This window comes from Macaca mulatta, chromosome 7 (assembly GCF_049350105.2).
Source record: "Macaca mulatta isolate MMU2019108-1 chromosome 7, T2T-MMU8v2.0, whole genome shotgun sequence".
In the NCBI taxonomy this organism is placed as follows: domain Eukaryota; kingdom Metazoa; phylum Chordata; class Mammalia; order Primates; family Cercopithecidae; genus Macaca; species Macaca mulatta.
This window is the reverse complement of record NC_133412.1, coordinates 169,412,984-169,438,319: the sequence shown is the minus strand read 5'-3', so window position 1 is coordinate 169,438,319 and position 25,336 is coordinate 169,412,984. Positions and strand designations below refer to the sequence as shown.

Genomic DNA, 25,336 nt, shown 5'->3' with positions numbered 1-25,336 from the left:
TTGTCTTGATATCATCTTTTACTCCTGATGAGTGTTATGGTCTGTGACTATGCTGATCCCTGGCCCCCTTCAGTTCATAAGACCTGCAGGTCCCTTCACAAGGCCTTCAGCAGTGTCAGCATCAACAGAACTGCGTGACTGCTTCTGTTTAATCACAAACTCATTTGCACTGGCATTTAAAATGTTCTTCCTTTTGTCTAGTTTAATCCAACCAGCTCGACTTAAATTTGAAGTGAAGGGACTTGTTGAAGGTCACCCACTGAATCAGCCATACTGTTTCTGCTTAGCCCTCTCCCCCATTTCCAGTTTATTCTTTTTTGTTCCTCCACCGCTTTCCCTGCCTTCCAGCCTAACATTTGTACTCCCAAAGAAGGCTGAAAATAGTGCCTCCTGGTTATGAATCAATTTGCTCAAGGGTCCCTCTTTTGGATAAAAAGCGTGGGTGTGACTGATTTCCATATCCATGTCCGTGCAGCTACACAAAGCTGGGACATCAACTTCCCCACCACTTCTCAGACCACAGGAAACCTGGACGGACGCCTTGGCCAAACTTTAAAGTGTCCATTTCCTCAAAGCTCTGTGGTCTCACCTCTCACCTCTGGCCATAGAATGCCTTCACCCAAGAATGTCTCCCTATATGGTGGTTGTTTGTGTACACTCTGGGCTAATTCCCAAAATAGGTGCTCCGGAAGTGTCTCCATTCTACTCAATTAGGGAAGGGCGTCTTCCAAAAAAGGTTAAAGATATCCTGAGATGGAAATGGGGAAAGGGAAGGCAGAGAGACCTTCGAACTTAGTCTTTAAGGAAGGAATGTGACGTCTGGTGTTGTGAACTCCAAGCCCATTAATCAGATGTGAGAGAGGGAGAGGTGGCCTGGAGTGGCCAGGACTAATTCCAAAACAGGGACTTGAAGGAGTTGCATAGGTTTTGTTTTGTCATGAAGAGATTCTAGAATTGGCCGGGTGCGGTGGCTCACACCTGTAATCCCAGCACTTTGGGAGGCTGAAGCAGGCAGATCACTTGAGGTCAGGAGTTTGAGACCAGCCTGGCCAACATGGTGAAACCCTGTCTCTACTAAAAAACCAAAAATTAGCCGGGCATGATGGTGCATCCCTGTAATCCCAGCTACCCAGGAGGCTGAGGCAAGAGAATCACTTGAATCCGGGAGGTCGAGGTTGCAGTGAGCCGAGATGGCGCAACTGTACTCCAGCCTGGGTGACAGAGCAAGACTCCATCTCAAAAAAAAAAAAAAAAAAAAAATTAAGGCAAAATTCACATTAACATAAAATTAATCATTTTAAAGCCCACAATTTAGTGGAACTTAGTATATTCGCATTATTGTGCAACCGTCACTGCTATCCAATTCCAAAACATTTTCATCACCCAAAAAGAAAACTCTCTGTCCAGTAAGTTACTCCCTGTTCCTTTTTCTCCCCAACCCCTTTCAGCTACCAACCTGCTTTTTGTCTCTTTGGATTTAACTATTCTGGATATTTTTGCAGCCATGTAATTACTGTGCACTATGGCACATGCCTGTAATCCCAGCTATTCAGGAGGCTAAGGCAGGAGGATGGTTTGAGCCCAGGAATTTGAGGCCAACCTAGGCAATATAGTGAGACCCTGTCTCAAACAAGCAAACAACAAACAAAAGACAGATAAATGGAGCCATATAATTTGTGAGCCAGCTTCTTTTATTTAGCACAATGTTTTTGAGGTTCATCCATAGTGTAGCATATATCAGTGCTTCATTTCTTTTTATGACTGAATATTATTCCATTGTATGGATGTACTGCATTGCATTTTGTTTATTCATTCATCAATGGACATTTGGGCGGTTTTCACCTGCTGATTATTGTGAATAGTGTTGCTGTGACTATTTAGGCACAAGTATTTATTTAAGTATTTATTAGTTGAATTTATTTCAGTTCTTTTGGGTATATATCTAGAAGAAAAATTGCTGGGCCATATGGTAATTCTATGTTTAACTTTCTGGGGAGTCACTAAACTGCTTTCCACACTGGCTGTACCATTTTACATTTCTACCATCAATATACAAAGGTTCCCATTTCTTCAAATCCTTGTCAGCACTTGCTATTTTCCATTTCTTTGATTATACCCATCCTAGTGTGTGTGAAGTGGTATTTCACTGAAGTATTGATTTGCATTTCTCTAATGACTAATATGTTGAAATGCTTGTTGGCCATTTGTATATCTTCTTTGGAGAAATGTCTATTTAAGTCCTTTGATCAGTTTTTAATTGGGTTAGAATAGTTTTTAACCTCAGAGCTGAAAAGGGCTTTGGGGATCGTCTATTGCCGGCCCATATTTCTCCCATTTTACAAATGAGGAAGCAGAAACCTAGGAAGGTGCACAGATATCCTCAAGATCACACGGCAATGACAGAACTAGGACAAGAAATCGGAGCTCTTAACTGAACTCCGGTCACCCCACATAGCCTATTCTTCACAGATTGACCCAAGGGCAGATCACAAGTCTAGACAGCTGGACTTTGGCTCTAAGGAAAGCTCTAGAGCAGTATGTCCATGGTCCCATTGATCTGGCTTGCTGGTCACCCAGCTAATGGAGGTAAAGACTTACGAGCAAGTTAATGACCACAGAGAGTGAAGCCAGCAGCACTCACACGTTAGCCTCACTAGCCCTCTCAGTCATTAACCCCTCCAGGTCTGTGTCCTTCGTGCTGCTTAATTTCACCATATTTTCATTCATATGCAAATAGATGGATGGGTGAATGGATGGGTAGGTTGGTGGTGAGGGGGTAGATGGATGGATGGGTACATAGATGGATAGATGAATAGATGGATGGATCAATGGATGGATGAATTGATGGGTGGCTGAGGTGGTGGATGGATGGATAGACAGATAAATAGACAGATAGCTAGACAGATAGATGGATGGATAGGTGGAGGACTTCCCCCATACCACTGCTTTTCTTTGTGCTGAGTTTTCTCCCTGAGAATCTCTATTTCATAGTTGGCACTCACTGATGGTGCAGGCTGAGTGGTTTTGTAGTTGTCCTTTTAGTTGACCTGTTCTTCGGGTTGTGGAATTTACAGACATCCACAAAAGCACCGTTCGTGGAGGGAGCAGGGAATTGTTCATTCTTGTCGTTAATGTCTTCCTTCTCTGGATCTCAGCTTCTTCAATGCTTCATCCCTCTCTTGTGTCTTCAGCCTGCCCCATTCTATCTCCTTATTAGTTCTTATCAGTGAAAAACATGCGTAGCTCTCTAATCTTTGAAAATGTCTCTCTTGAAATCATGCCCCACCGACTAGGGCTTTTTTTTTTTTGTCACCCCCACCAGCCATTGACAGGCAACTTCTTAAACAAATTATCTACCCTCTGTAACTCCTATTACTCATTCTTGCTCGTTCTTCAACCAATCTTCTGGCTTTTGCCCCTGCCCCTACCCCCACTCACTGAAGTTGGTCCTTGCCATGGTGACCTGCATATGTCTAAATGTGACCTGTGCTTTGGAGACTTTCTCTTGTACACCTATCCACAGCATTTATACTACTGACTGTTCCCCCTTAAAACCCACTCCCGGGCATTCTCTGACAGTCATCTCTCCTGGGTCCCCTCTGACCCCACCTGTTCTTCCTCGAACTCCTTTTCCAGCTCCTCCTCTTGTATCCAACCCTTAAATGCTGTAGGGCCTCATACTTCTGTTCTAGCTACTCTCCATGCCAATACTTTTCACGTGGCAGATAATAACCATGAACCAGTTTATGATCCCCGAATTTCTATAGAAAACCAAGATCTCTCTAAACACCTAGACTACAAAGTCAACCTCTCATGGGCACACATTTCCCTTGAATGCCTCACTGGTACCTCAAACTAATCATATGCAGGGCTGAATCCTTAGTCTTTCCAAATTTGCTTATTTTCTCAGCTTCCCTTCTACAACATGCTTAAGTGTATCATTTGGGACTCTAAGTCTCAATTCTGGCCATGACATTTTATCAGCTCTTGTTCTAAGGGTTGCCCAATTTGCATATCAGGAAATCCCATGGCCAAATGGATGGGGGTAGCGGAGTCAATGTATGCACTCACAGTATATAAGATCAACCCTGAGGGTTTGCAAGTTTGCATGTAACTGATCAAAAGGACGTGAGCAGCAATGTCACTGGAGGACCAATCCCAGAAGGAAATGTCCCATTTGGAGCAGAACTCTGAGCTTTCACAGCCCAGGCACCCTTGTTGACGCCACGGAACTGCATGCTGTGTCTCCTGTCCCATCGCTAGAGGGTGAGCCTCTGGCTGGAAGCTCCTTGCTCTGAGAGAGCCCTTATAGCAAATACAGTCCACAGTGAGAAGAGACAGCATCCGTAGCTATTGGGGCACCAATAGGCTCTTGAGATACTTACCTAAGGGTGAGGTACTGTGGCTATCTACCCCAACCTAAAAAAGTATATAGGGGCAGGGGGTGCATCACTAGGAAGCTTTGGTTCAAAAAGACTGAATAATTTTAGATAAGATATTATTTTATATTGGATGATTCTACAATAATCATGAATAATTTGAGAAAGCTATCTTTCAGTTTCCACTTATTACACTGAAGCCAGTGGGGCAGCCTGAGCAGCATGCTGAGACCAGCCTCTACAAAAAATAAAAAATTTAGCCAGGCGTGGAGTATGTGCTGGGCTTGGCGGCATGTGCCTGTAGTCCAGCTACTGGGGAAGCTGAAGTGGGAGGATCCTTGAGCCCAGGAGTTTGAGGCTGCAGTGAGCTATGATTGTGCCACTGTACTCCAGCCTGGGTGACAGAGCAAGACCCTGTCTCAAAAAATAAAAGAAGCCAGCGGAGTGATTGCACTGCCACTCACTGAAGGTCTGAGATCCCCTTTTCCTCCCTCCCCTCCCTGCGCTTTGACACCCTCTCAGGTCAAGAGTCCCACCATCTTCCCAGTTGCTCAAGCCTGAATGCCAGGGTCCCGTCTGGCCCTCCCAGTTTAGACCCCTTAGCCAATCCATCGCCAACTCTGCCAACTCTATCTCTACACTGTCGAGAATTAGTCACTGGAATAAGACTGTCAGAGTGTGAAAACTGGCCCTGGCTCTTCGCCACTGCTGGTTAGCAAATGGTGTTGTTTCTCAACCTTTCTGTGCCTCAGTTTCCTCATCTGTAAAATGAGAACAGTGCACAGAAGCCGTTGTACTGATGTAATCATTAATAATGTTCCCTTTCTCTCTTGAAAGGGTCCTAGTTTGGATAAATTATATGATCAACCTAACTGATATGAATATTATAAAGCCTAATCAAGGTTCCCTCTTCAGGCAATATGCCCATCCCCCTGCTGGGAATATCACTTTTATTTCACTCATTAATGCAAATAAAAATCTCAATCATCATTCATGTCAGAGCTGCCTTCCTTTGTTCATTGTAACTGCGCATGGACTGTGGCCCCACCTCCCCCTGGCACCCCAGCCTGCCCTGCATCCTTCACTGGGAACCGTCCTGTGTCTCACCCGCTGTTATACTGTCTCCCAGGGGCAGCCCATGGCTGATGACTGACTGATCAGGGATATGAAGATCCAGCCCATTTACTGTAATTTGGGGCAACTCTGAAGGGCCTCCCCAGCTCCAGAGCTTCACGTGGGATTGTCTGAGGTCTCAGCTATACCACAATGTGGGTCACTTCTCTCTTCCCAATTCTGTCTTCCTCTCTTCCTACTGGTGTATCCCTCGAGAGCAATACTCAGTAACCTTTCTGAATCTGGTTCTCCATATTACAGTTCCTTTCCAGAGAACTGAATCTTAGACACTAATGACAATCTTTGTCAACGTTTCTTTCCAGCCTGGCTGTGAGCAACTTGAGGTCAAGGCCCATGTTTTCTTTGCCTTCCTGGTCTTGGCAAGTGGCACACAGATTGTGCTCATCTTAGGTTGGTTGAAGTGCCTGAAATGCAACTGAAAGGGCGAGGTGGTTACTACACTGGGAACAAGGCAGGTAGATAAGTTAGAGAACTGCATTAGGCACTTACCTCCACCTTCCTCTCCACCAGGAAGATGGTCTAAGTCAGGTTGCGGAACACACACCTCCAAGTACAGGGGATGCAGCATCAAGGCTGACACAGCTCCTGCAAATGTGGGGTTGTGTCTGTGTTACGGGATTTGATGCTATTGCCTGCACTAATAGAAGAATCAACCAAAGGTAGATTCAACTTGAAGGGCATTTATCATCTCATATAGTAAGAATTCTTGAGGCAAGGCAGCTAAAGGGTTGTTTAGTCCTGTGGTTCAATAATGAGGATCGAACTGCTTTCTGCTCTGCCACTTTTGACATGTTAGCTTTGGTCCTTAGGCTTATCTCCTCATGGTCATAAAATGGCAGTCATATTTCCAGACATTACATTTTCATCCGTTAAGGCCAGCAGAGAAAGTCATTTCAGCCCCTGACAACTGCACACATGAATTTCCCCCACTTAGAACCCTTAGGTGACTTAGATACGGGCTCCCTCAGGGGCCCTAAAGTTGAGTAGTCCAAACATAGAAAGGACCGGAACAACCCACCTCTGTAGACCCTGCAGGCCCAGCTTCCTGGGTGAGTGGCCTGGGCAGCCCCACAGGACCCCTTGCTCAGTAAGGCCTAGTGCTTGGATTAAGGCTGTGCTGTTGCTGCCTTGAAATTCTTAACACTTTTATCTTTGAATTTGTTTTGTAAGTGAAATCTGATGGGACACTGAAGCATGACTGTGACCCGAGGAGGGAAGTGCAACATGTGTGTCTCTGTCCCTTGCTGCTCATTCACACAGAGCGTTCAAGATGCTCTCTGAACCCACGATGCGTCAGTGATCGGTGAGACTCAAAGCGAGCACGAGGTAAGTGTGTTACAGCTACGACTGAATGGGGGACTCTGCCACCCCCAAGGGGTCACATTTTCTTTTCACACCAGAACTTGCTTTGAAGGCACAAGGTAGGCAGTGGTGTTCTAAGAAACAGGAACAATCAAGGCATCTTGTCACATCCATTCTCATTCATGTTGCTTCCCTGTATTGACCAACCACATAGGGTGACGATGACGGCATAGAAGGACAAGGAAAGATGGTCCCTTTCCTTTCAGTCCTTCTTTATTCCTCAGGAAGAGGAGGGTAGTGTTTGGGTAGAATGTGCCCATATCAAGACATGAAGGGGCTGGGCATGGTGGCTCACGTCTCTAATTCCAGCACTTTGGGAGGCCGAAGTGGAAGGAATACTTGAGGCCAGGAGTTTGAGACCAGTCTGGGCAGCATAGCAAGACCCTGTCTCTACACACACACACACACACAGAATTGAATTAAAATAGCTCAGCTAATTTGGTATTCTGTCTTAGCTGTACTGGTGAGAAGAAATACATATACACGTATAAGCTACAAAATACAAATTGCATAATATCAGTGATTCCACATGTAAGTTAAATGTCTCTATTTGCATTTAAAACTGGAAATGCACAATGTCAAGATGAACAGAATTTATGCTAATCATTTAACATTTTAATTTTTCTTTGCTTACAAAGTTAAATAGCAAGTAAAAAAAAAAAATTCCATGACAGAGAGAGAGAGAGAGAGAGAGAAGGAAAGCTTTATATTTTAGTACCTTAAGTGGCATTTTTCTCCATGTTTTTATTTTGCACTGGTGCAGATGCTGGAAGTCCTTTGAAGAAGTGATCCACAGTGGAATGAGTATCTGGGACTTCAGTAAAGTCCTTGGTTCTGGAAGATTTCAAACAGCAATTAGAAGATGTCTAAGAGATGTGGTAGAAGACTCCTGACATGAGTACAGTGATCCTAAAGGCTCCCTTTAAAGCTAATAATTCCATAACTTTTAGTGGGGAAGTGACAGGTCCACAGTCCCTTCTCTGATACCACTGGGATCAGATTATTCCAGAATTCAGGACTTTCATATCTTATAATGTATGCATATAACTTGCATTATATAACACCCCTAGGGGAGTTTGGAAAGCCCTCCAAAGCCAACACACTAGTAACTCTGGAACAAACCATAAGCAGGTGACAAACACAAACCACGAAAAGCCTCATGTTAGGTTTAGCTGGGAAACAAACTCAGGGAGGTCAGATTGTCCCACCAAATGTGGGAAGTCTTTTGGAATTTGAAGCTTTTGAACTTTCAGATAAGGGATTATGGATCTGTATGTGAACTCTTAGATCATTTCACAGATTGGAAAAAACAAAACAAAAATCCCAAACAATGTATACACGGAGGTACCCAAGATGTCTTTAAATTTCATGATGGGAAGAAGTAAACCAACACTTGTACACTGCTATAGACCTGATGAAAGTGCTTGGGGCTCCACTGTCTATTAGACACTCACCGTGACCTTATGAAATAAGACACATCATCTCCCTCCTTTGGGGACAGGGAAACTGAAGCTTCCACACAGCCAGCATCACATAGTACATGCTAGTGCCTGTGTGGGAACACACAGATTTGGGACTCCAAATGTCAGGCTTTTCCTATAACCTCAAAAACCTCCTAAATGGTGCCCAGTGAATGTATTTCAGGCAGTTCTGTTATTCAGAGGGACACCCCCATCTAGCTATGCTGAATGTTGGACTTCTTCCTTATAAGGTGATATATCACCAAGGCCTAAGTCTGTGGAGGCCTCCAGCCTTATCCTGCTGCCCCAGATTACCCCAGACTCTCTCAAAGTGTAGTAACTGTGCAAAGAGTAGACACCTAGCAGAACAGGGATCCCAGTGGCCAGAGACTGTACCTTGTTGTAGCTACATATTTGGAATATCACACCTACTATAGATGTGGTAAGATACTGACCAGTCCTTGAGTATGTTGCCTTCCACCAAGAAGAGAGCACACCCCTCCCCTCAAAGATGTTCTGTGTATGTTTAGCCAGGAAGCTCTGCAAAGCCGCACGCTGGTACATCCTTGCTTGCCTGAGAATCACAGCCGTCTGGAGCTCTCAGGAAACACAGACTCCTGGGCCCCATCCTGACCTATTACAGAATCAGAATCTCCTGATGCAGGCCCAGGTGTTTTGTGCACAAACGTTCCAGCTGAGTGCCGCCTACAGTTGGGCAAGTTTGGAGATCACCGTGGCCCTCCATTTACTTTGGTAACAAGGATCTAATCAACCCATTCAAATGTACAGAGGCAACAGTAAGCAACTTTCTCTAGTTCTCACACACAAGCAAATTTAGAGACAAAAACTTTCAGCTCTGATGGTTTCCACATTTCTTTCCTTGCCACTTCCTCCTTTTGTCAATGTCAATGTATATGTGTATATTTCCAAGGATACCATGTCTTGCCCCACGTCCTGTAGCAACCGGGCTGTGCCCGCCCCACCCAGGCTGGCCGGGTGCTCAGTGAACGCATTCTCCGCTATGCCTCACCCCACCCCATTGTGGAGATCTCAGAAACAGTGGGTTCCCCAGGTGACATTCAACCTCAAATGTGCATTTGTCACGCTCAGTTCTAAATTGGCTTGTTTTGGCAACCATCTGATGTTTCTAAACATGGGGAAGTTCTCCACATGTCCTCTTGCCTGAATCTTGAGAAATCTACACAGGAACTGGTAGCCTAGCTACAGAGAGAAGGTTTTTTCCCTTTCCTTTTTCCTTTGAAGCTGCCTGTGACTGCACCCAAACACTGCAGATGCAACCATGGATGTGTGTGCGCTGTATCCTCAGCCAGCTCTGGGTCAAGAGCCTGCTTGGCTTTTATATGTTCCCCTTCTTATGAAGGATAAGGAAATGTGGGGGCAAATGGAATCTTCGCTGGGGACATTTTCAGCCCCCGATGCCACCAAAAGGAAGTGAATTTCTTTTCCATTTATATCTCAGGAAATAATCTGTCACATTTGAAATCATTTCAGAAATATCTACTGCTCATAAACTTTCTGTTCCTTCATCCCCTGATCGGTTGATTCTATAACATTATAGAGGGATGGAAGAACGGATTAAGCAGCATAAAATACTGTAAGTTCCTTAAAATGAGGATCCACATTTTGCTATAGAAATGAGTTGGAATCAAAGCCCAGCAACTCATTGTAATTTATTGGCTGTGTGACCTTATAAAAGTTACTTAACTTCTCTGAATCTTGTTTTTTCTTTACATAAAATGGAGATAATAATTTTAGTCAATTGTAAAAATGGTCACAATCCTCCACTCCTCCCCAGATGCTCACCACTGGCAGTGGGCTTTGCAGTTCCTCCTATCAAGAAGTGCTGTCCATTTCCCATTCCTTTTTAACTTGCTTTGGCCAATGGAATGATAGGTGCTGGTTCTGAGTCTTGGTTCTAGAAGACACATTGCACATGTCCCTCTTGGAACTCTGCCCAGTAGCCATGCATGAGATCTGGCCTGGCTTGCTGGAGGATGAGAGACACGTGGAGCTGAAAGGAACCATTCCAAGAAAGGCCATTCTAAATCAGCCAGCCTCCAGTTAACCCAGCACTGGGTACAAAGGCAAAGGTGAACCCAGATAAGGCTAGAAGTATCTCCCAGCTAAGCCCAATATAACTGTCTACCTGCCAAATGGTAAGCTATGTAAGTGGTTGTTTTTTTAAAGTCACTAGTTTTGGAGTAGCTTATTATGCAGGAAATACTAACTAATATAATGTGCTTGTCTTTCAGTGCTGTTGTGTAAGCAAAATTAGGTATCACAAATGAAACACCTGAATCCATACATATTTATGAACAGAATTTGTTTGAATGGATTGCTAACCCAGCTGCATATTGATAAATTGCATACTTCCTGTGTAGAAGATGTAAGCATCAGCGTCCATAGCCTATATTGAAAATTAAATGCATTTCCCTATAAAGATATAATGACAGCGTAGATAGAATGTAATCCATAAAATTTTTATCTCACTGCCTCTACCATAAGGTCCAAATACCTTAGTAGAACTGGTAAAATCCTTCAAAGTCATATTCCAGCCTCATCTGTCTTTTTAAACTTAGTCTACTCCTTGTTACCTCCATTCATATAAATGACATCTGAGACATTCGTTATGTAAAATTTCCTTTTAGTTTTGGTCCTTGATATGGCTTGGCTGTATCCCCACCCAAATCTCATCTTGAATTGTAGTTCCCATAATCCCCATGTGTTGTGGGAGGGACTCGATGGGAAGTAATTGAATCATGGGAGCAAGTTTTCCCCATGCTGTTCTTGTGTTAATGAATAAGTCTCACAAGATCTGATGGTTTTATAAAGGGCAGTTCCTCTGCACATGCTCTCTTGCCTGCCACCATGTAAGACGTGCCTTTGTTTCTCCTTCCCCTTCCACCATGATTGTGATACCTCCCCAGCCATGTGGAATTGTGAGTCCATTAAACCTCTTTTTCTTGGCCAGGTGTGGTGGCTCACGCCTGTAAGCCCAGCACTTTGGGAGGCCAAGGAAGGCAGATCACCTGAGGTCAGGAGTTTAAGACCAGCCTGGCCAACATGGTGAAACCCCATCTCTACTAAAAATACAAAAAGTTAGCCAGGTGTGGTGGCACACGCCTGTAATAGCTACTCAGGAGGCAGAGGCATGAGAGTCTCTTGAAACTGGGAGGTGGAAGCTGCAGTGAGCCGAAATTGCACCACTGAATTCCAGCCTGAGTGACAGCCTGAGACTCCATCTCAAAAACAGAACAAAATAAAATAAAACCAAACTTCTTTTTTTAAAATAAATTACCCAGTCTCAGGTATTTCCTCATAGCAGTATGAGAACGGACTCACACAGTGCTTAAAGAAACAAAAAACTCAGAGGTGAAATGTGTTTTTAGTTAACTTTATTGAGGTACAATTTACATGTATATAAATCATAGTGTACAGACTGATGAGCTTGGATAAATGAATTTACCATATAACCACCTTCTCAATCAAGATAAAAGCATTTCCAGCACCCCAAACATTTCCCTTGCACCCTTTCCCAGTCACTTCCACTCCCATCAACAACCCCAGGCTACCATTGATCTGATTTCCATCACAATAGATGGACTGTGTCTGTTTTAGAACTTCTTAGGAATGCAGCCACATACCCTTTTCGGATTGGCTTCTTTCACTCAGGGTAATGTGTTTTTGAGGTTAATCTATGTTGTGTGTATCAGTAATTCATTCCTTTTTATTGCTGAGTAGTCTATTGGACGGCTATACTACAATTTGTTTATCTATTCACCTGTTGATGGACTTGGGGTTGTTTTCAGTTTCCGGCTTTTATGAATAAAGCTGGTAGAAACATTTTTGTGTAAGCATTTTTTTTTTTTTTTTTTGGTGTGTGTGTATGCATGTTTTCATTTTGTGGGGAACTAAATACTTAGAAGTATAATGGCTGGGTTATATGATAAGTATATATTTAACTTTGTAAGAACTTCCAAATTGTTTTCCAAACATCTGTACCATTTTACACTCTTGCCATTAGGGCATGAGTGTTCTATTAGGTGAGTGCAAACATAGTTGTGGTTTTTGCCATTAAAAGTAATTTTTGCACCAAGGATAGTAAGCCTTGCTAGCCCTAGGTATTAACTTTTTAATTTTAGCCACTCTTCTAGGTGTGAAGTGGTATCTCATTGTGGTTTCAACTTGCATTTCCCTGATGACTAATTATGTTGAACAGTTTTTCATGGACTTTTTGGTGATTTTTATATTTTCTTTGGTGAAGTCTCTTTGCTAGTCTTTTGCCATTCCCCTTTTTAATTGGGTTGTTGGTCTTATTACTGAGTTTTGAGGGTTTTTGGTATATTTTGGACACAAACTGTCAGATATATGTACTGTGAATATTTTCTTCTTTTTTTCTTACTTTCTCAATGGTGTCTTTTGAAGACATTTTGAATTTTTATGAATTCTAATTCATCATTTTTTTTTATGGTCAGTGCTTTTTGTGTCTTAAATCTTTGCCTACAAGGTCATAAAAACTTTTTCTTCTGTTATCTTCTGGAAGTTTTATAGATTTAGCTTTCAGGTCTATAGTCTATTTCACATAAATGTTATATATGCTGTGGGGGTAGAGGCTGAGGTTTGTTTTGTTTCATTTGGATATCTAATTGTTCCAGCGACATTGCTTGAAAAGATTATTACTTTCTCATTGAATTACATTGCACCTTTGTTGAAAATCAGTTGACTATATATGTGTGGTTCTAATCTGGTTGTCTACCAAATTAGTTTCCTTCAACAAATTACTACAGACTTGGTGACTGTAAACAACAGAAACTTATTCTCTCAGTGTTCTGAAGGCCAGAAGCCCCAAATCGAAGTGCTGGGAGGGGCATGCTCCCTCCAAAGGCTCCAGAGGAGAATTTCCCTTGTCGTTCTAGTTTTTTCCCCAGCCCCTTCTGTGAATCGTGTGCAACATCTCATCCTGACCTAAGTCAAAACTCAGGCCTTCTCCCCTGAGGCAGTTTGCACAACCCGGTCAATGCTAATTCAGCCTTGCAGTGCCCTTTTGCTCTGATGTGGAATGACTTAGGTCAACTGAACTCAACAAATGTTTATTGCGGTCTGCAATGTTTGGTTGGAGGGATTCAGGATTGAAATACAACAACAAAACATTCTTAAGCCATGTTAACTGTTCCTAATAAGGGAAGATAACCGTCCCGTGATTAAACTTTCCAAAATGCAACTCTGAAATCTTGGGTGGTCTTCAGAAAACCTACTACCTCTTAGTGTTTTACAATCCCAACACAACCTACCTGTTCAGACTTCTTTCCCTTTATGGAGTTTCCCCCATATCTGAGGTTCTGCCTTCCTTGGTTTTAGTTACCTGTGGCCAACAGTGATCTAAAAATATTAAATGGAAAATTCCAGAAATAAACAATTCATAAGTTTTAAATTGCATACCCTTCTGAGTAGTGTAATGAAATCTCTTGCCATCCCACTCTGTACTGCCCGGGAAGTGAATCACCCCTTTGTCCAGCGTTTCCACACTGTATACTCTACCCATCTGTTAGTCACTTAGTAGCTACTCCAGTTATCAGATTGACTGTCGCAGTGAAGCAGTGCTTGTGTTCAAGTCGACCTTATTTTACTGAATAATGGCTCCAAAGTACAAGGGAGGTGGTACTGGCATTTTGTTATAAGTGTTCTATTTTATTATTAGCTATTGTTGTCACCTAATATATAAATTATAATCTACTATAGGTATGTATGTAAAGGAAAAAACATTGTATACATAGGGTTCCACACCAGCCTCAGTTTCAGGCATCCACTGGGAGGTCTAGAAACATATCCCTCCTGAATAGGGTGCACTACTGTACTGTCTAATGTAGCCACACCTATATCCTCCCTCCATAGTCAATTCCTGCCTCTGCAGCTCTGCTTAGCCCTGTGAAATTTTTCCTTGAACCTGTAATGGAGGCGGTAGGGTATTCAGGTCTGGAGTTTTAGCACAGTAGTGTGGGCTGGGGACTTGGATGTGGGATTTTCAGCACAGAGATGTATGTTAGTTTGCTAGGGCTGCCATAGCAAAGTACCACAGACTAGGTGGCTTAGAGGCATTTATTTGCTCACAGTTCTGGAGACTGGAAGTCCGTGATCAAGGTGTCCACAGGTTTGGTTTCCTCTGAGGCCTCTCTCGTTGGCTTGCAGACGGCCACCCTCTTGCTGCCTTTTCACATAGTCGTTCCTCTGTGCACGCGTGTCCTGGTGTCTTTGCGTGCCCTAATCTCTTCTTCTTATAATGACATTAGTCAAGCCTGGGCAACAAAGAGAGACACTCTCTCTACAAGAAAGAAAAATAAAAACAAAATTAGCCATGCTTTTCCTCCTAGCTACTCGGGAATCCAAGGTGGGAGGATCACTTGAGCCCAGGAGTTTAATCCATTATTGGAGCGCTAAGCTTGTGGGAGTTATTTATATCCTACTGCTCAAGGTCATCACCAAGGTCTGATATTTCACACAAAAAGTTTGCAACCTCTGGCATAAATGATAAAGCTAAAGTGAGCTATGATCTCTCCACTGCACTCTAGTCTGCGGGACAGAGCGAGACCTTGTCTCTAAAGATAAAAAGATTGGGTTAGACTAGGGCCTCCACTAAATGCTTCATTTGACCCCATCATCTGTTTAAAGATCCTATCTCTAAATACAGACACATTTTGAGCTCCTGGGGCATTACAGTTTCAATATACATTTGGGAGGAATACGATTCAGTTTATACCCAAGAAGGTACCTAAGTTATGGGAATGGATGATTTTACCGAGAGAGGATAAAAGAGGGGTTGCAAACTCTATGTCATAGAGATTAGTAAGCAAAGGGGGCTGGTAGTAACATAATGGCATCTCAAGTCATACTCTTTTGGCACAGATACACTTTATTTGACTATTATTCTCATTTTTTTAATGTCAAAACAAACGTTATTCCTGATTTTCTTAAAACAAGCTTCCTTTCCAGGATATCTCTTGGTTTCAGCCTTTTGATGGTAACCTTGGCACATGGAACTAGTTCTCCATCCAAAGAAAAACAACACTGCAGATCCCTGGGAGATGCAAGAGATGCTCAGCCTCAGCCTGGGGGGCTACAGGAGTGCGTGGCAGTGATGACTGACAACCAAGAGTGCACACTGTTATAGGGTGTCAGCCACGAGTCAATGCTGCTGGATTTCTGGTATTTCAAAGGAAGCCGAAAATGCATATTTAAAAATGTATATTATCATCACTTCAGATAATTGTCTCAGCTGTTTTAAAAAAAACACTGTGGGCCGGGCGCAGTGGCTCAAGCCTGTAATCCCAGCACTTTGGGAGGCTGAGACGGGTGGATCATGAGGTCAGGAGATCGAGACCATCCTGGCTAACACGGTGAAACCCCGTCTCTACTAAAAAAATACAAAAAAACTAGCCGGGAGAAGTGGCGGGCGCCTGTAGTCCCAGCTACTTCGGAGGCTGAGGCAGGAGAATGGCTTGACCTAGGAGGCGGAGCTTGCAGTGAGCTGAGATCCAGCCACTGCACTCCAGCCTGGGCAACAGAGCGAGACTCTGTCTCAAAAAAAACAAAAAAACAAAAAATCAAAAAAAAAAACACTGTGAAGTTGAAACAAAACACATCACCAGACTGCATTTGGAGTGTGAGCCATCCATTTCTAACCTTAGACATAATGTGAGACAAGAAGAGGAACCAGAGGTCAGAGCACTAAACAGAGCTCAGAGGAATCCTGTCTTAAATGAAAGCCAGAATTTTTCTATCTTTTATGAATGAGCTAAAAAATATGGCTGGATGCTGAAAGTTCCAGTGGATGATGAAATGCTAAAGGGAGTCCTTATGTGGAGTGACTCTGACTCACAAACTGTGGACAACAGTCGTTATGTACTCCCGGGCTGATGCAATAGGACGTACCCAGTACCAGCTATGAGCTTTTTTCTTTGCCCAGATCACTCAACCCAAATCTAATCAAGCCGGTAGACCTAATTTTCACTTACAGGAAATTAAAAGGTTAGAGGAACCCAGTAAAGGACACAACAAGGATGTGCTCGATCACATCCACCATGTAGGGAATTCTACAGGGCAAATAGCCAGGTTGTCCTCCAGAGGTAAAAAGGGGAGAGGGACTATTATAGATTTTTAAAAGATTTAAGACATACTTCAGCCAAATGCAAAGCATAGGTCACATGTTGTGGATCATGATTTGAACAGTTGTTTGTAAAAAACACTTTGAGACAGTTGGAGAAATGTGGACTCTGGCAGACATTAGCAGACGTTAATGAATCACTTGTAATTTTGTTATATGTGATAACTATTTTGCAGCTATGCATTTTCAAAAGCTCTCTCTGTCAGAGATACAAACTGAAGTATTTGTGGGTGAAATGACAGGACATCTGGGATTGGCTTTAAAATATTTCAGGAAAAGTTAAACAGGGAAGAGGCAGAATGGATAAGATTAGCAAAATGTCAATAATGATTGATAAATATGATGGATACATAGGAGGCGTTACTGTATGATTCTTTCTACTTTTACGTATATTTTTAGAATCCTAAATAAAAGGAAAAAAAAATAGCACAAAGCTCAGGTAGAGCAGTTGACCTTTGCAGAGAGGTAGGAGAAGGCCCAGGCATCATCCTTTCCCAACTGGCACTTCTCAGAACTGTGCCCGGACACTATCCTTTGACCTGCACCCATGAACCGCCTTGTTCTATCTTTTTATTCTTTCTTTTGCAAACACTGAAAGCACCTGTTACGTGGTTAGAGCTGGGCAAAGGGCTGAGTTAAAAAAATCATTTTAACAAAGAAATGTTCCTTTTCCTAATTTTCTTGATATAAACTTCTCTTGTTTCCTTGAGTTCTGGAGGCCGATGTGCTGGATCCTCCCAACTAGGGAAGGAGCCCTTAGAAGGCAGGAGACTTGCCTTACTCCTGTAAACTCTGTTGCTCCAAAAAGCCATGGCCAATTACTAGTTTGCTGTGTCCCAGGCATGGTGCTAAGTACTTACTATGGAATTTAAAATTTTGATGTTTTGCATGGTTTATTTTGCATTAATTTGGAATTTTTAAGACATTGTATTAGAATAGTATTTACCTTCATTACCACAGCTGTTTTTTGGCACCCTTTAAATTTTGTGAGGAGGTTAGTACCTAACTCACCTCACCTAATCCTGGCCCCGCATGGAAGTCTCAATACTTGCCCCAAAACTATGTGAGTATGTGTTATTCTACTGGTGAATGTTCTGGAATCTTCCTCGGCACCTTAACAGGCATCAGTAGTCACAGCAGCACAGAGAGAATTAATTACAGAACACTGGGCGGCATTTGGGAATGGTAGGTCTCACCAAAGCCCGATTCTCAGTGTCTCACTTAAACTACAAATCAGTAGCTGGGAAGACAGGGAAGAAGGAGGAGAGTAGATTCTCTTTCTTGAAGTCAAAACTTTCCACTGCCCTGAATGGGCCACTTCATTCATGGTCCCTTCATTTGGCTACTGTTTGTTCTTAAGGAACCAGGATTCCTCTGGGCTTGTGCCTTCTGGAGCTGTCTTCTTGTGAGAGTAGGGTAGAGAGTCAGGCAGACATGAGCAGGGCAGGAGAGGCCCCCACCACAACTGACACCCAGTAAAGTCAGGCGACCGTCAGGTAACGGTCAGGCAGTTGTTAAACTTTCTCTGTAAAATAATAATTGGTTGCAGCAGGTGCCGGGGAAAGGCAGTCTCCCAATAGAGAGAAAATAACTGAAGCTGATGATCAGCAACTTCCCAATAAGATCTCAGGAGCTGGGCGAGTGGGTTCAGGCATGAGCACTAAGAGGCAAAACGGCAGAGTTTAACTGGTATGTGACCTTCCTCTAGGAACACTCAAGTAGTAAGGGGAAAACACCTCAAATGAGCATGCACGTGACTTCAGTATCGTGCATGAAGCCCCTCCAAGTGCTGGCACATGAGGACAGCCCACTCCAAGGGAAGAATCAGAGGAAGAGAGATGCAGATGCTGGAATCATGCTCATGTATAAAACCCCAGGTCAATAACTAAATGGCACTTGAATCTCTCAACTCACCCGCTTGGTCTTCTTTCAAGTGTAGTTCCTTTCGTTCCTGCTCTGAAACTTTTTAATAAACTTTCACTCCTGCTCTAAAATTTGCCTTGGTTTCTCACTCTGCCTTATGTCCCTCAGATGAACTTTTTCTCCTGAAGAGGCAAGAATCAAGTTGCTGCAGAACCATTTGGATTTGCTGCTGCTAACATACTTTGGTGTGGTGACTCAGATATGTCCCCAGCGGCAAGATACCGCCAAGCCTCACCTTCGGCTGGGGATGTTTAACCCCCATGTGTGGTTTTCTTTCCCCCTTTCACACTCCTGCTTACTAGCCAACCCTCGGAACAATCCCTCTTGGTCACTGTGGCTCTGTTCCCGCAGGCTGATCTCTCAGCTCACCCTGACAGGTGGCTCATGGGAGTAGGAAGGACTTTGGCATCTGCAACAAGCAGACCTGAGGCACTAACAGCTCTCCTGGACAGGAGGCTCATGAGAGTGGTAGGGCTAAGGCCTGAGACCATGGAATGTCTGGGGTTTCCACTGCTATTTTAACAAAAATAGGCTCTTTCTCAAAAAACCTGCACATCCTGTTCTCCTGTTTTCTCTGTGTGTGTTTTGAAATGGCCTTGTGCACCCTCTGCACTGTCTGCCTCAGGGGCAGGTCTGCCTCTTCCCTGGTTTCACCTTGCATGCTGTCTGACTTCCTTATCTGCCTTAAAACACACACTCCTTGTTATTTGTGCACTGGCGGCTCTTGCTGTATTTGTGTAGCAGCAAAGACATGGGCTCCCAGCAAATGTCTGTTGACTCATTGCCAGGGCAGACACTAATTGCAACCACAGCTCTGCCAGCTCCTTATAAATTACCATACATTTTTCATCCCTGTTACACTCCAGGGTCAAGATGTTTTGGTGGCTTTTGAAACAGCTTGTCGCCTGGATAGGGCCTCACTCTGGGGTCCTTTAAGGATCCCACTTACTTGCTCTTTTTGAGTTGGCATCCCTTTGGGAGGAGAGAAAATTCCTCTTTGACATTTGCAAGCCCTTATCTTAAGCCCCAAGTCCTCTAGAAGTTCCTTCTTTATGTCAATAGGGTAAATAAATGTTGCCCTCTGAAATCCAAGGGTTACTGTCTTTGCGAGCGTGTGAAGGCTTTCCATGAGTGTCCTTCTCACTTCCTCGCACTTCCTCATGTAGCAGGATTGTCCTGTCTGCTTAAGCGTTTGTTCTGCATGTTGCCCTGGGAGGATGAGGAACCCCAAATACAAATTTTCTTTCATCTCTCTAATCACTTCCATGCCCTTCTCAATATGCATCAAGACCTTCAAGGTCATATTCAAAGGGAGGAAAGTCCAGCTCCTTGTGGCAGTTGGTAAAAAAGCAGGTTTCTCATCTACTTAAAGAACATCGGAAATGGGAATCTGAGAAAAGAGATCATCATTTTATTTCTCCGAGTGAGAGTCACTATAAGGTCATGGAGACAAGGATATAGGCCAGCCCAAGGCCACAGGTGCAAGAGACAAAAGTACCCATAAGGGTTAGGTACCGTGGCTCATGCCTGTAATCCCAGCGCTTTGGGAGGCTGAGGTGGGTGGATCATGAGGTCAGGAGTTCAAGACCAGCCTGGCCAACATGGTGAAACCCTGTCTCTAGGCCGGGTGTGGTGGCCCATGCCTGTAATCTCAGCCCTTTGGGAAGCTGAGGTGGGCAGATCACCTGAGGTCGGGAGTTCGAGACCAGCCTGACCAACATAGAGAAACCCCATCGCTACTAAAAATACAAAATTAGCTGGGCATGGTGGCACATGCCTGTAATCCCGGCTACTCAGCAGGCTGAAGCAGGAGAATCGCTTGAACCTGGGAGGCAGAGGTTGCAGTGAACCAAGACTGTACCATTGTACTCTAGCCTGGGCAACAAGAGTGAAACTCTGTCTAAAAAAAAAAAAAAAAAAAAAGGAAACTGCCATATCTACTAAAAATATAAAAATTAGCTGGGCACAGTGGCAGGTGCATGTAATCCCAGCTACTCAGGAGGCTGAAGCAGGAGAATTGCTTTAACCCAGGAGGCGGAGGTTGCAGTGAGCTGAGATTGTGCTGCAATGAGCCGAGATCATGCTGCAGTAAGCCAAGATCGCACCACTGCACTCCAGCCTGGGTGACAGAGCAAGACTCCATCTCAAAAAAAAAAAAAAAAAAAAAAAGTACCCATAGGACAGAATTGAAGACTGATCCCAGGCTGCAGGCACAGAACAGATGATCATTAGAACAGAGATGAAGGCATGGTTGGGGTACTGGGTAAGACCAATTCTTCCAAAATCCCAAGGATGAATAAGGGGTCCCCTGTTCACTCCAGTATCTCCTCTGTTCTCAAGTGGGTAATCGTGATGAGATGGGACCAAGGTTAAGGGTACCTGGTAAGATTGGCTCATTCTGGAACCCTAAGGATGAATGGGGGATGCCGTGTTCAGAAAAGGATAACAGATGGGACACCTTCTTTTTCCTTTTTCTCCTCTGTTCTCTCTTTGCAGATGAGGAATTGTGTCTCCATACCACAGGACACCCCACTTGGATGCATCCCTAGGAACTCGGAAACGTTTGATCTCCCAAACTTTAAAACAAAAAGCTAGTTTTCCTTAGTAATACAGTTTGGCCTAAAAATGAACTGAGAAAAAAAATCACAAAAGTCAGCCTTAGAATCCAGTGCTCCTATGAAGGAAATCCTCAAATTAGCCTCCTCAGCCTTTTATGACTAAGATCAGAACAAGGAGGACAGGGCTAAGAAAAAGGAGAAACTCAAGGACAAGAGGCAGCTCACATACTGGCTGCTTTACAAGCCCCCAGCCCCCTCCAGATTGCCCTAAGGCCACTCCCCCAGGTAACTGCCATTGGCATGGGAAGCCAGGCTGCTGGAAGGCAAACTGGCCCAAGGGGATAAATGGGAAAAAGCCCCTCACAGTTTGACCCCTCTGCCACAAGCTCATCCACTGAAAATGGGACTGCTCTGAGGGCCAAATGGCCCCCGGGACAGAATCCCAACCCCTGAATGCTGTGAGCTGAAGGAGCTCTCTGCTCAGCTGGCTTCCAAATCAGACGTCGCCATCAACAGGACAAAGCCAAGGACAGCTCTTGGAGGTATCAAGTAAAATTATACATTTTTCTTCTGGGTTCAAGAGCTGCCTACTCTGTGCTAGCCTCCTTCTCTGAGCAACTCTCCTCCAAATCGTATGGGATAGTGAAGGGGTGGCCTGCCCCTCCACACCTGTGGGCGTTTCTTGTTAGGTGGAACGAGAGACTTGAGAAAATAAATGAGACTCAGAGACAAAGTATAGAGAAAGAAAAAGTGGGCCCAGGGGACTGGTGCTCAGCTTACAGAGGACCCACCCCGGCACCGGTCTCTGAGTTCCCTTAGTATTTATTGATAATTATCTTTACCATCTTAAAGATAAGGGAGTGGCAGGACAATAGGATCATCGAAGGGAGAAAATTAGCAGTAAGACATATGAACAAAAATCCCTGTGACATGAATAAGTTTAAAGGAAAATGCTGTGCCTTGAGATGCATATGCAAACATCTCCATAAACCTTTTAGCAGCATTGTTTCAGCCTATCACATGGGGAGAAACCTTGGACAATACCTAGCTTTCCTAGGCAGAGGTCCCTGCAATGTTTGGCTGTGTAGGTGTCCCTGGGTAGTTGAAATTAAGAGAATGGTGATGACTTTTAACCAGCAAGCTGCCTTCAGGCACTTGTTTAACAAAGACACATCCTGCACAGCCCAAAATCCATTAAACCTTGAGTCACCACAGCACATGTCTCTTGCAAGGACAAGGTTGGGGGTAGGGTCACAGATTAACAGCATCTCAAATACAGAACAAAATGGAGTCTCTTATGTCTACTTCTTTCTATATAGACACAGTAAGAGGCTGATCTCTCTTTCTTTTCCCCACAGGATAGTGGGGGCAAATTGCACCCCCTCCCTCCAAAAGAAAAAATTCACTCCCCTTTGGGGCAAAAATATACTTTCCAAGATGGGTGCTTCCTTAATATTTACCCAACCTCTAAATTCATCTTTCCCTCTAATAGCCTTATTTCTCCTTGGAAAACTACCTAAATCTTTAACCAATAACTTTAACCTGCACAGTCCTACTTCAGGGGTTTAAAAATAACCCAAACGTATTCAGACAAGCCCTAGCAAGAAATCTAACTGAGCAATCTCTTAGGGGGGGAGGGAGTGGATAACTTCTACAGTATGTAGATAACCTCCTTATCTGCTCCCCTTCACAGGACTTGCACAGCACCATGTAGTGCAAGCCACACTTCCTAATAGAAGGAAAATGACTTTTGCCTAATTCAAAGGTTATAAAAGTAAAGAGGTATTTTTGGTAAGGAACATTATAAAGAAAAGAGATTTTATATGAGAAAGGATCTTGTATGGTAAATTCTTGCCATAAAGTAAAATGACTGGTTGTTTTAAAAGAGAGATATTTAGGACAAGTCAGAAAGTCCAAGCATGTCATAGCCAGTCCATGTAATTTGTGAAAAGATTTGTGAAAGGGAATTTATAAAAGATGTACCGTTTCAAAGGTCATTAGGCATACTACAGGCTTTAAGGTCATAAACTGCTACTATAACTCCTAATAACTGTACAATTTGCCTGCTTTAAAGCCATTAGATTCTAAGTAAAGCTTAGGAAAATATGGAATTAGCCATGACCCCTAGCTAAAGAGTCAGACTTTTTTTGTTTGTTTGTTTGTTTTTTTGTTTTTTGAGATGGATTCTCACTCTGTCACCCAGGCTGCGGTGCAGTGGTGGAATCTCGGCTCACTGCAACCTCTGCTTCCCAGGTTCAAGTTATTCTTCTACTTCAGCCTCCTGAGTAGCTGGGACTACAGGTGTGTGCCACCATGCCCAGCTAATTTTTGTATTTTTATTAGAGACAGGGTTTCTCCATATTGGTCAGGCTGGTCTTGAACTCCTGACCTTGTGATCCACCTGTCTTGGCCTCCCAAAGTGCTGGGATTACAGGCATGAGCCACTGTGCCAGGCCCAGACTTCTATTTCATTTCAACATCTCTACTTTTGTTAAAACTCAAGGCATCTTCTATCTTTGTGGCCAATTAGTTCACCAACGTCTTCCCACTAACTGGACTGAAACTTGCACCATAGACTATGGATCCCTGAACATCTTCATAGCCCTTGGCAATCTCTCACTTCCAGTACCAGTACACTGGCATTCCATCTTGCCCAGGGTGAAGAGGGCTATCCAATTAATTCCCTTTCTCCCAGGACTTGGCATCATAGCCAGTACAGGAACTGGAATTGCTGGAATCACAAAAGCCTCCTTAACCTACAGCCAACTCTCAAAGGAAATCAACAACATTGAGGCCATGGCCAAAACCTTAACAATCTTGCAAGAACAAATCAACTCTAGCAGCTGTAATCCTCCAAAATAATCAAGGACTAGAGATGTTAATGGCCAGTACAATTTGTTTAGCCTTAGATGAAAAATGTTGCTTTTGTGTAAATCAACTGGGAAACATACAAGACAACATCAGACAACTGCTAAATCGAGCCTCCAGTTTACAGGAACAAGGCTCCCAGAGTTGGCAAAATCGGGAGGGAACCTGGAAATAATGCTCCTGGCTGCTTCTTTTTTTGGGTCCACTCATTAATCTTTGTATTTTGCTCCTTTTTGGTCCATGTCCTATAAATCTAATAACTCCATTTGTCTCCTCTCGCCTTCAGGTCATCAAGCTCCAGATGATCCTCAATGAGGGATGCCGTCCTCTCAATATTCAAGTCACCATTCTACAGAGGACAGCTAGACTGCCCAGCAGAGGGACATGACAGAGGTCAAATCCTGCCCCTGTTTCCCTCGGACCTGGCTGAATACCACTTTCACCAACCCATGGAGCCACCCTGCCCTGACAGCTAGCAAGAGTCCAAGACCCACAGAACAACCACCACCACCCCTCTCTCAGCAGGAAGCAGTTAGAGAAGACTGACCTTCATCCCTTTTCCCAAAGAATTGGGTCTTGAACTCTTGAGTGGGAAAACGTTACAGCAGGGCAGGAGAGCACTGCCTTCTCAACCCCCTGCTATGACACCGAGGAATGTCAGGCAACCATTAGGTGCTGGTCAGGCAGTTATTAAACTGTCTTGCTAAGATAATAGTTGGCTACAGCTGGCACCAGGGAACAACAAAAACAACTGAAAACAATGGAAGCTGGTGATCAGCATCTTCCCAACAAGATCTCGGGGGTTGGGTGAGTGGGCTCAAGCATGTGCACTAAGAGGCAAAATGGTGGAGTTTAACTGGTAGATGACCTTCCTCTAGGAACACTGGACTGATTAGGGAAAAACGCTTCAAGTGAGCATGCATGCAACTTCAGTAAATGCACTGTGCATGCAGCCCCTCCCAAGTGCTGGCAGACCACTGCTCAGGAGGACAGCCTGCCCCAAGGGAAGAATCGGAGGAGGAGAAATGGGGATCCAGGAAAAATGCCAATGTACAAAAACCCCAAGTCAAGGACTAAACAGCACCTGAATCTTTCAAGGAGCCTTCTTGGCCCCCTTCCAAGAGTACTTTGTTTTGTTCCTGCTCTAAGACTTTTTTTTTTTTTTTTTTTTTTGAGATGGAGTTTCACTTTTGTTGCCCAGACTGGAATGCAATGGCACAATCTTGGCTCACGGCAACCTCCACCATCTGGGTTCAAGTGATTCTCCTGCCTCAGCCTCCCGAGTAGCTAGGATTACAGGTGCCCACCACTACACAGGCTAATTTTTGTATTTTTAGTACAGACGGGGTTTCACCATGTTGGCCAGGCTGGTCTCGAACTCCTGAACTCAGATGATCCACCTGCCTTGGCCTCCCAAAGTGCTGGGATTACAGGTGTAAGCCACTGCACCTGGCCTCTAAAACTTTTTAATAA

General features: G+C 43.9%; 1 long non-coding RNA gene across 2 annotated transcripts in view; it reads left to right on the top strand.

Annotated features, from left to right (window-relative positions):
- Window positions 1-25,336, top strand: part of LOC144330390 (uncharacterized) — a 69,445-nt gene extending 44,109 nt beyond the window's left edge. For both annotated transcript variants that reach the window (XR_013396517.1, XR_013396518.1), the window contains exons 2-4: window positions 6,684-6,839; window positions 20,934-21,537; window positions 24,150-25,336. This is a non-coding gene — a long non-coding RNA (uncharacterized LOC144330390). The remainder of the gene's footprint in view (window positions 1-6,683; window positions 6,840-20,933; window positions 21,538-24,149) is intronic.